The sequence below is a fragment of the Onychomys torridus genome, chromosome 10 (genome assembly GCF_903995425.1).
Source record: "Onychomys torridus chromosome 10, mOncTor1.1, whole genome shotgun sequence".
In the NCBI taxonomy this organism is placed as follows: Eukaryota; Metazoa; Chordata; class Mammalia; order Rodentia; family Cricetidae; genus Onychomys; species Onychomys torridus.
Genome location: NC_050452.1, coordinates 77,456,778 through 77,467,408, shown reverse-complemented (window position 1 = coordinate 77,467,408; position 10,631 = coordinate 77,456,778).

Below are 10,631 nucleotides of genomic sequence, written 5' to 3'. Positions count from 1 at the left end.
CAGAGGTATCCTATTCCTCTGAGGATAAAAGGCACCTTTCAGCCATCCAGATGTCCCCAATAGTCTATAGCTAGAGAGAGTCTTGCTCCATAAGGACCATTAACTTTGTGCCACTGTTTTTGCAATGTTTTTCAATCACCAGCTCGAGGCCTGTGAAGGTGTGAATCCCTCCTGTACCCAAATGTATAGTCTCCTTACCAATTAATGAGCCAACTAAATTGCCTTGGAGGATCCTGTTTCTAAGCCACATTTTATTATCATGTCTGACATAAAACACAAGCAAGAAATATTTCCTAAATAAGTGAGAAGCATTCTGCAAATTTAATCATCATTTTTAGAAAAGTATTATTATTAGTTTTTCAGTATGTTTGGTAAGGATGATTTGCTGGCAAACTTGGTGAGAAAGTAAATTTCTTTATTTACATTTTCACACACCAAATTAGGACATTATGATTCAAGCCAACTTAATGCCCACATCCCATTTCAAGTAAAATAAGAAATAGATATTAGCCAGTCCAGGAAATGTGGTGCAGTAATGACCCTGGGAGTGGAGTAACAGCTCGCCACAAGCACATTGTACTGCACAGGTAGCCCACTCAGCGATTCAGGCTTGGGCACACTGCCAACATTTTTGCTTGGCTTGACTTCAAGGGCCTCATGTGCCCAACCCAAGGCAACCCCCTTCAGGATACATGAGCCAAGCTAACTGTATGTAAAGCAAGGGGGCCAGGTCTTGGAATCGGTTTACACCAGCATGTTGTCAGAGAAAGATGTTTATGTGTGTGAAAGTCTAGGACTGGATAGAAAGATCAGAAGCAAGGTTAAGCTGAGTGGGGCTGGGAAGAATTCCACATGTCCTCAGAGGACAGTCAGAGGATAAAAGAAGGTACAGTAGGGAGGCAGAAACAGAGGGGCATTCTTCACAGGCTGGCTGGCAAGCCCCGCGACAGAGCCATTCTTCAAACAAATGCTCCGCAGGTCATGCCAGTCTATTGATTCACACAAAAACCTTCAAGACTTTGATCAGCTCCCAAAATGCAAACATTTTAAGCGATGGCTCAAAGAAGCTTGTTTAAAAAACAGTTGATGTAAGGGTTTAAAACAGTCCATTAGCAATCTCATATAGAAATGTGTATACATGTGTCCACCCATGCACGCTTCTATGCACAAGAGCATTTTATATAGTCTATTAACCACGCCTTATACTTATGACACACAATCACTTCAAGCCCAGAGAAACATTCTTTACTTGCAAATGTGAAGTCAAAGAAAAACTAAACTCTTTTTCTCACTGACCCTCACACCACAAGTGAAAGAAGGAAAAGGATTCATACTACACTTGTCCATCAGACACAAAAAGAGTGACTTATAGTTGGGTCTATTTAGATCATAAGTTCTTACATACAATAAAAATTTAGGATGTAAATTAACCACATAATTTTAGAAGCTTCAAACGTTAAAGGATCATTTCTAACTTTTCATTTCTCATGATGTATCCCCAATACTTGTCACCCTGACAAATGTTCTGCTAAGAAATCATAATGCTCAATTGCACATATTAAAGACCAGCATCTGTGACCCCAGGAGCTTGCTCAGCCTCCAGCTCTGACTCAGGGCACTAGCTTCAGAAACATTGCCAGGAGTTACAGCTGTGAAGTAGACAGCCAGATTTAATGCTGCACCCCGAACTTTTAAAAAAAAAACTATGAAATAATATTTGTCTGCCTTGAGTCATTTAGACTGTGTCTCTGAGCTTGGTGAGTGTGGCAAGCTCCATTCTGTTTAAATATGCACTCCATCCATCGTAAAGGCAATATCACCCTGGCTCCAAGCAATTCCTGTAAAGAAAACATGGACTTGTAAGGCCAAGGATCAGGCTTCTCCGGTCAAGTCCTTGTGAATACAGGATGCAGGAGTGACCAACACTGTCCACCTGTCTTTCAGCTCAGGCTCCAGCTGGAGAGCTAGTCAGGAATAAAGCACCCTTCTGGTTTGAAAGGATGAGCTAGCCTGCTAGGGGTACAGCCTCTCCACGGGCAGCAGAAACTCAGTTTCTTAATCCTCAAGAGAAAAGACTCTCAATGACAGTCTCACCTCAGTCACTTCAGCCCTTCAGCCCCGGGGGGGGTGTGAGCCCAGCACTGACATTCAAAGATCAAGGAGGACGAGGACATTTCAACACACACCATCCCTGAGCTACAAACAAGATAGCCCTTCCCAAAGCTTTGCTGAAGAAAATGCTCCTAAGGTCAGCCAACCCCTTGCTGAAACCTACATGAAGAAGTACCTCCAAGTCAGCAAACAACATTCAGTCATGAGAGTTCCTTCATTGGTTCGAATTTTCCTAACTTGGCTTGTCAACAGGAGTCTTTATCCATTCCCTCCCTCCCAGCTGAGCAAATGTTCTCAAAACCCCCTCCTTTCCGTTTACTGGTCCTTCTGTGACCAACACAAAACATTGATGTGGGCAGAGGGGACGGCTCAGCAGGTTATCAAAAGCTTTGCCACCCAAGCGTGATGATTTGAGTTCAATCCCCCCAGAGAAGCCAGGATGGTGGTGCATGTCTGTAAACTCTACACTGGGGGAGGAGGGGCAGGGCAGAGACAGGAACATCCTTGCTGCTGCTGCTGCCCTGCCAGCCCACCCCTCATGCATGGCCCAGGACAGTCCTCTGGAAGCTCATCAGCCAGCTAGTGTGAAGCACACAGAGCAGCAGCAAACAAGGGAGACCCCAGCCTCAAACAAGGTGGAAAGTGAAGAGCACCTGGGGTTGCCCTTTGACCATAACACTGAACATACCCACCCTCAAGCACAAACACACATACATAAATATTTGTAAGTAAATAAATAACATTTATAAGCACCAGTGTATATAATGCTTACCCCCACACACACCCATACACAAACCAAATTTCAGCATTTACAATGCTGTTTGCTACTAAATTTAAAGTATGTCTTCATTGAACTAGCAATTTATACAAATATACTTAAAGCCATGTGGATTGGGAGAGCCAGTGAAAGAGCAATGCTGTATGGTATTCAGTCATAACAGTTCATATATTTGAAACCTCAACACCACCCCCAGGGACACACTTTCTCCAGTAAGGCCACACCTCCTAATCCTTCTCAAACAGTTCCACTAACTGGGACCAATCATTCAAATACATGAGCGAGGGGGGTGGGGGGGGGGGCATTCTCACTCAAACAGTCACACACACTGTGGACACTGTGGATAAAGAAAGAAACCAGCAAAATGTCCTTCCTTCTCTTTATATGAAACCAAGATGGTGAACAGTTGGAGAGAGTAAAACACAGAGTTGTTTGGTTGGATTGCCTGGGTTGAAATCCCTGCTTTGTCATAATCTGTAGAACCTCCCTGTGCCTTGGCTTCTTGAGTTCCTTATTAATCACACTGTAGAACCTCCATGTGCCTTGGCTTCTTGAGTTCCTTATTAATCACACTGTAGAACCTCCATGTGCCTTGGCTTCTTGAGTTCCTTATTAATCACACTGAGCTGGCGCACCATGCAGCTGAGTTCTGCTGCTGTTTTGTTGGATGGATATCTACTCCTGTCACGAGATTTTCATCTCAAACAAGGGCTGACTTAATCCTCATATTTAAAAAAAAAAATCTACCTGAGTCCTATCCTGACTGAAGCTTGAGGCAACCAAGGTCTGGACATCATTGGCACTATGGAACTGAACCCTACCCTGCTAACTCACCATGTCATTCAGTGACCTTGGCAACTATAGCCCTACAGACTCCTTAGGCCCAAATATTTGTGATTTTTGTATAAACTTGTCTTGGTGACTTTCTATTGCTGTGGTGAAACACCAAGACCAAGGCAACTTCTAGAAGAAGGGGTTGTTTGGCTCACGGTTCCCGAGAGATGAGTCCATTGTGGCAGGTGGCAGGTGACTGGAATAGCAGCTGAGCAGCTCCAACCAAAACCAGGAGGTAGACAGAGTACCCTTGAGACCATGCAGGGCCTTTGAACCCTCAAGCCTGTCCCCAGTAACATCCTTTCTCCAGCAAGACCACACCTTCTAAACCCACCCAAATAATGTCACCAACGGGAGACCAGACATTCAGGTGCCGGAGAATATGAAGAATACCTCATTCACACCACTGCAAGGCTTAACAGCTGCATTTATTACAGTGTTATCTACATTTTGCAAAACAAAACAAATGCACATTTTTGTCATTTTTGAAGTTCTCCTGAAATATGCAGGATCAGTTTATCTATAATTACATTTTCTTAGCTGGAAATCTTTTCAGTAGTAAGGAATTGACTTTAACTTAAAATTTCCCCCAAGTGGAAGCTAGCTGAACATTACTGCTCACCATCCTGCCTTCCCCACCACAGGTTCAGCATGTTCCAGCCAGCAGAGGGGCTGGGTAGTAGGGTGAGGATGAGAAGGGGGTGCAGAGGCTGAGGAACACGACATCCCTCACAGGCTGGGCCCCATCCCGCACAGGCTGGCGTGATATCACTAAACTAGCACAAAGCGAGGCTAAGTCGTGAGTGCCTGGCAGAGAGTGAGAGCTCCTTGGGTTTTAGCTGCTGCTGTACCGGTACATCAGGGGCACTCAGCGCCAGCTGTGCTAATCAAATGGACATCAGCTAAGTCCGAGAAATCAACTTATGTTGTCTGTTTAATTCTTGCCACAACCACGAGAATAAGAAATTTCCTCCTCCACTTTGGACAATAAATGAGAAAATAAGTTCAGGGAATGTGGTGATAAGGGCAGAAAACTGACGTTCATGACAAAATCCATTTTAAAATGCAGTTTTCCAACAATGGCAATGCATATTCAATATTATTTTGTGTATAATAGAGAAGCAATCCATTTACTTTACCACTGAACATTGGTTCAGGGAGCCTGAGGAGAATCTGTTTGGCTATTTTTCTGTGAACTTGAAATACTACAAAAATATCCTCATGAATCTACAAGCAATCAGAATTAAGCTCTATGATGCCTTTAATGAAATCTCACACCACTGCAGAGGCCAATCAACATTCCCCTCTTATAGTAAAATTTCCTCGGGTTAAAATAATGGAGACATCAGACTTGCTCGAGCATGAGCAAGGGATTTGTAACTAAAACAGGAGCAGAGGCATCAAGAAAGAGGACACGGCCACGTCTGGGAGGATGGAATATTCCAGCCGGGGCAGGACCACAGGCAGGAGGGCGGAAATTGTCCTTGCTCTCTACCTTTTACCCCTCACTGTGCACATTCCTCTTCTCCAGGCCCGAGGTGACCCACAGTTCCCAACTCAGAACATTCAAGGAACTGATGACGACTGAGGCACACATCCCTGAGCTCCAATTCAAAATTCTCAAAAGTAACTAAGCAAAATAGGAATGCCAGAACTCTAGGCATTCACATACTCACACAGGTACAGGCTATAAGCACACACATACACATACATGCCCCCCACTCCACACACAGAGAATACCCTACAGTTACTGCCCAGATGGACTGCTACCATCTGGACACATTTTTACCCATTCTTCCATCAAAATGCTCAGGAAATTCTAGGTGTTCTCAAGCATGAATGGCCAAAGAAAAATGGGGAAAAGAAATTTTGAAGTCAGACAAACCAGAGCTGCAAGAAAATTGCCTAGGAGCAGCAGCTGAGCAAGGGTTGAGAGTGGGCCTTTATGTGATGCTTAATCAGATGGTGAGGAGGGAGGGGCACTGCCAGCCAGCATAGCAGCCAGACCCTCCAGGAGCCCCGGGAATAGAGAGCAGTCTGCTAGAGAATTCTCTCACAATGGCCTGGCAGAAATGGATGGTCCACACAGGGAAGGATCAATTGTAAAAAGTGGAATTAGTCATTCTAAGTCATGCAGCTGTGGTCGAAGGGGGCTCTTCTAAAAATCATTAAACAATCATGTATTCCTATTGATTTATTCAAAATACCTTGAGGGAAAGCAGATTAAACACAAGGTAAAAGGAAGATAATGCAGATTAAATGGATGAAGGATGGGCAGAGAGTTCCCTGGGTAGTTTTTGTACTAATGAGAGGAAAATTATATGTACACTATTACCAGGATAAAGGGGTCTATTAGAGGTCTTTTGCTTGACATATTTATGTATTTCAAATACTAAGTAGCATAGTGAATTAGGTTTACTCTGGACATTTGTTATTTTTATTGCATCTGCAAAGTGATAAACACAGTTCTCTGTTGAGGGCAGTGTGCAGCTCTGAGAAACCCAGGCTGAATAGGCAATCCTGATGTCACTGCTGCTCCCTGGACATCATTTATTATAAAGTCAGCAATCTGACTGCCAGGACTGAACCTTGAAAATCCAAGAGCAGCAAGCCTATCCCAAAGGTGGAAGTTGAGTAAAGTGTGGTGATTCCACGAGGGCCCTGTTCCCTGGGTCACGTTCAGAGATGTCCTTGAATCTATCCAAACATGTTATCACACCAGGAAAACTTGTTGCATGTTTTCCTCACATGTGTGGTAGATACAGCAGGTGTTATTCTCAATGAAAGAGAGTATCAGGAAAGTCACATGTGAGCAACTCAAGCTCATGGAACTAGAGAAGATGAGAATCAAGACCCTGGAACATTCTTTCCACTGCTTCAGGCTCTTTCTCTTATACTGTGGACAGGTTAAATTCACACTCATGGACCATTGTTTCTAATAAATTGATTTAATTTATTGTTATCACTGGATTCATTGGATGACTAAAACCAAACTTTCTGTCCCCTCCAAAACAGCACATCCCCCACAGTCTTTACTCCCATTACCATCTATTTCACCCAGATGGGAAATGACATCATTCTCCCATCATCCCTCTTAACCAAAGAAATAAAATTAATTCCAGCTAGGAACACTGATTCCACTTTCCTCTCTCAAAACCTCACTGCCATCTTAATCTTCCCAAAATATTGTTTCCGTACAACTCCCATCCATAAACTCCAAGAGTTGATGTGGCGGACACCTGTATATCTTTTCTACCCTGTCTACGAAGGAATCACGGAAGCTGCGTGGAGGTTGACAGAGCTCTGGCAGCCTCACTTTTGACTGCTCAAGGCAATGTCAAGAACCCTGTCTGAAGCAGAAGCTGAGGGGCAAAGAAGGTTGACAAGGCAGCACCCACAGCTGAAGGGAACATGATGGAGTGAACTCTAGGCTCACAAAGGCTCACACAGTGGCGACATCATCAGCAAAACGCAAGCAGAACCACGAAAACCACGCACCTCGCTACACGCCGCAGTGATGGTCTTACCTTACCACTATAAAGCTAGGGTCGTAGGTCTCGACTTTCCAGATGCACGGGCTTTGTCATTTCTGGGTAAACTGGACATGGTCAGAGCTAGATGCAAATCTTAATGAGGATGAATATTGCTAAATACCTGTAGATGAATTTCTAAACAGTCTTATTAAGTAAGAAAGACAGAGCCAAATACAGAGGTAACAGCCAAAGAGATCAGAGAACTACTGAAGAGCCATGACTGCCTTATCTTACCACCTCATCCCCGTTGCTTCCACAGAGAGAACTTCTTCCTGTCTGACTTGTGTTTTTAGTGCCTTCCTGTTCTGCCTTCTCATTGGCTCTAAGCCCAGCCACATGACTTCCTCATCACTGCCTGTCTACACAGACCTCCAGGTCTCTATGGTTGGTACTGGGATTAAAGGTTCATGTCACCACACTTGGCTGTGTCCTTGACCACACAGAAACTCTGCCTGCCATGTGATCGGATTAAGGGTGTGTGCTACCACCGCCTGACTTCTGCTTAATGGCTATTTGACCTCTGATCTCCAGGCAACTTTATTTATTATAAACAAATAAAATCACATTTCAGCACAATTAAAATATCACCACAAATACCCATCTAAACTTCATTAAAAATGAGAAGCAGCAATGGCATGTATCCCTCAACATTACATTTTTAAAAGGAATTAAAGTTCATTAAAAAAAAGGACGGGAGCACACTTGCATAAGAACTACTCCACTCATTTCCAGCTTTGTTCTCCACCCTGCTCAGGACACGCATGCACACACAGTAGGCTCGATTCCATGAACTGTCTACAACCATCTTGGAGAAATCCAAACAGCAGAAGCAATGGCCTAAGGAGAGTATGTTTAGTTAAAGCTGCTTAGAAACCACAGGGCTCCTGGAAAGAGCAAAAGCACTGTCCACAGGCACACCATGGTTGTCGGGAAATACAGATCACAGTGTGTCTTCATCTGTGTCTTTTTCATGTGTCCTGTGCCCGGCATCATCTGCTGGCACTCCGAGCTGTATCCTGCTCAGAAGTTATGAAATACTCCTCTATTGCCCATCTCTCAATGTGCTTTCATTTCAAATGGTCCAGTTTTAGGAGAAGTGCTGAAGAGAGAGCTTCTCCACCTGGCTGACAATGCCTTTAGTCCTATTTTGTGGGTGGATCACTATGTCCAGGACAGGAAAGTCTTTCTGCTTACCGAAAATGAGTTCTATTCACAACTGTGCTTCTTCAGAGCCTGGCTGTTCACATTTTCTTGGAAGCTGTTAGAGTTATAAAATAAACACTTCCAAGATTGTTTTCTTAAAAGTCAGTCCAACATAAAATCAAATGAAAAGAACTTTTCTGAGTCTTCAGTTCAACCCGAGTGCATTTAACCAGGAGTGCACCTTTCCCTTCGTCTCTTTGAACTTCCTCAGACTGCTCTTTGTTTTTCCAAGTCTCAGCACTGCCTCTGTCCACCAGAGACTTCTGTTTGATGACTGGCTCCATCCGAAACTCTGGGACAACATTTGGATGTCAGTTATTTATTTAAGATCTGAATTCAGGCAGATGCCGAGACAGGTGCTTAGGAACATGAGCACTTCTTGGTAGTTATGGAACTTAAGCCTAGACTGACATTGAGGCAGATCACTCAGTCAGCAGTTTCCAAGCAGATTGGGATGGTCTGTATTGTTCCGTTTTACAGCTTTGACACCTAAGGCATGGAAGAGCCATATAATAATAATAAGCATTAATGGATGCAGAGTGATGTAGTTTGGACCTAAGTCACCTCCTTACCAAAGGTGTACTGTTTCTGCTCCATGCAGAACAGCAGTACCATCCACCTTGGATGCGCACAATGCCAGGCTCACTGCAAAATGATCAACAGCTTGGATCCTGAACTAGTCACATAGGCCTAAGTTTGAACCCCACTTACTATATGTGAGAATGAGCAAATTTCTTTACAGAAAGAAAAATGGAGCCAGTGAGTTGGCCAGGAGGTAAAGGCACCTGCTGCCAAGCCTGACAGCCAGAGTTCAATCCCTGGACCCCACAGGGTGGGAGGAGAAGAGCAGCTCCTCTCATGAGGTTCTCCTCTGACCTAAACACACACACACACACACACACACACACACACACACACACACACACACGGCGTAAATAAATGTAAAGACAAGAGAAAGAAGAGTGCGGAGTAGCCATCTCCCTGAGGTAGTACAAGGACTAAGTCTAGCACCAGGTAAATATTTAAAAATACCATCTAGTACAGCAAATCTACAATTAGAGTGTGCACATAGTCTCTTTGTAGTGACTTTTATAAGCTCCTGATAATTCCAAGATAAACAGATAAAAAGAACATAAATTAGGAAGTGGACTTTTCATGTAGAAGCTTAATGTGTACTTCTAGTAAAGGGACCTAGCTTAGGTTCTGATGGGGAATATAAGGCTTGTAACATGTGTGGACTTAACGTAAAAGTAATGTCATTTATTACAGTGTCATCCATGGTCTATGCCTCCCAAAGTCTTGCCAAAGCTCTCCCAATGAGTCCAGGGAGTACTTTGGTAGTCTCTCTTAGAGATCCCATCCTTCATTCAGTACATAAGATTCAAGGCTCTCCAAAACTTGAGTTTCCCTCTGTGGTTGAACTCTTTGTGATTTGACTCCTTGAGAATCATGCAGACCTACAGCTGACAGAGTTTTAGAATGATGTCTTCATCATTTGATTTCTGTTTTCAAGTCCCCTAACCCCTGGCGGGCCCTTGAACTGAAGGAAAATGGTCGAGCTAACTGCTTTATGCCAGAACCTGGCTTCTTCCAAAACTCTCAAGACACACAGACTGGGCACAGACCCAGGAGACCATCTTGAGATGAAGTGACTCAAGCAATGACTGGAGAATGACAAATTTCAAAGTCCACCCAAAGAAACTGAAGAGGCACAACCAGCTCAGTTGGTCACTTCCATCAAACACTAAGATGAGCCATCCTGTGACACCACACCAAGACAGATGCCCCTTCCTGAGTAAAACTCAAGTGCTATTGAGGCCATGAATGCACACAGCTGGCCCAGGCGAACCAGAACCTCCTATTGCATTCCTTATTCCTTCCTCTTCCTCTTCTCATGACATCACAGCTCATCATAGCCTTTCAAGAGGGGAGAGGGAGACAGGTCTGGATGTTGGCTGAGTCCTCCCACTTGGAGGGAAGTATTACTGCATCTCATCACCGCACAACCCTGTGACATACTACACTTCCCAGATGAAGAAGCAGAGGCAAGGGGACACAAAAGAACACAGTGAGCTCAGAGGCTGAGTCCACAAGCAAGGGGATAATGCGTAAGTTAAGGTTAGGTCAGCCAGATGTATTTGCTACACCCGCTATTGCCACGAGCAGCAGCA